We start from the raw sequence: 1470 nt of genomic DNA on the forward strand, positions 1-1470 counted from the left end.
ACAACGTCTATTCCTAATTTCCTCTTCACCTGGAAGCTGGTTTGTCCTCTCCCACAGAAGGCTGTTGCTGATGGTATCCGGTCAGTGAATGTTCAGTATTTCGCTAAGACAACTATTTATAAATACTTGAACCTTCTTGACGATCGATGTAGTAGTTCTCCACGTTTCACCTCCCTACAATATAAATAACTGTCTTAACGTTCGTACCGAAGATTTACACTTCGAGAGTTGTTTTGAGTTCCATATGTTGTTCAATTGTAGAAATGCTGTCCTTGCTTTAACATTCCTCGCCTCTATATTTGCATTCGATCTTCCTTGTTTATCAATGATGCTTCCCAGATACGTGAATGTTTCCACCTCTTCCAGAGTTTCGCCATCAAGTGTGAATACTTGAGATAACTATTACAAAATTCATTAAACTCCAATGGAAAGAAACTATTTTTTAAATCAATTCATTTATTGAACAATAACATATTTAACATTCTGTATTGTATTAGTAGTATATCATAAAAAATAACTTTGCACTACTCCTTGAATATTGATATTAAGTGAATTTAAACTTCACCCATTTCACAAGCAAGTGGCTATCAGGACTCAGTAGCTGAATGGATAATGCGATGGCGTTTGAAGCGAAAGGTATTGGGTTCGAGTCCCAGAGTGAACATCAACAAGTCTGAGATGCAGGTACATCCAGTTGATGAGTTCCAAATAGGACGAAACGCGCGTCAAACTGGATTCCATTACTAGCCACTATCCATCTTTGCTTATAATGCTTGTGAATTAAGGCAATATCGAGGCAATACGCATAATATGTCAATAAGAGACTGACCAGTTGCAGTCCTAAAAATCAATGATATTAATTTTGTTAGATTATCAGAGTTTTTACTGAATCACTTCATAACTATTATTCTTTAGAGTTCAACCATATCTGTTATGTGGTAGTTACTCACCAAAAACAATGAATAAAGGGTTGTGAAAGATTATGGATTGATTGAAGTTAGACATTAACATCTCTGAATCCTGGTTCAGTGGTCTACAGGTTAAGTGTTCGTAAGCAAAATGAAAAGTCTTGGATTCGAGTCTTGTATGCATGATCTTAGATAGTAACTGCTGAGGAGTTCAACAATAGGATGAAACAATCATCTATTGCTTCTAGATTTTCAATGATGATCTAGCTTACATCAACTCATCAATTTAAACTATTATATTATACTTGTTCGAGTTCAAGCGTATGTTTCTTCTTAGCACAAATCATACAATTTTTTTTTTGTTTTTGATTTTATTTTACTGAACTATTTAATGGATAAAATAATGTTTGTCCAATTATAAAAACTTTAATTAATTAATCAATCAATCATTTAAACATTATTATCATTATAAATGATACACTTTAAGTTTATGTGTCCTTATTTAGTGCTAATCAATATGGTGTAATTATTGATTAATCAATAAATTATTGATGATGATGAT

The 1470-nt window shown here is 32.9% G+C and overlaps 1 non-coding gene across 1 annotated transcript; it reads left to right on the top strand.

Moving 5' to 3' along the window:
• The first annotated feature begins 595 nt into the window (after positions 1 to 595).
• Positions 596 to 662, top strand: Smp_tRNA_00914_Gln_TTG.1.1. Its single transcript has one exon. It is a non-coding gene (tRNA).
• Positions 663 to 1470: the final 808 nt, after the last annotated feature.

This window comes from Schistosoma mansoni (assembly GCF_000237925.1).
Source record: "Schistosoma mansoni, WGS project CABG00000000 data, supercontig 0138, strain Puerto Rico, whole genome shotgun sequence".
Taxonomy (NCBI): Eukaryota; Metazoa; Platyhelminthes; class Trematoda; order Strigeidida; family Schistosomatidae; genus Schistosoma; species Schistosoma mansoni.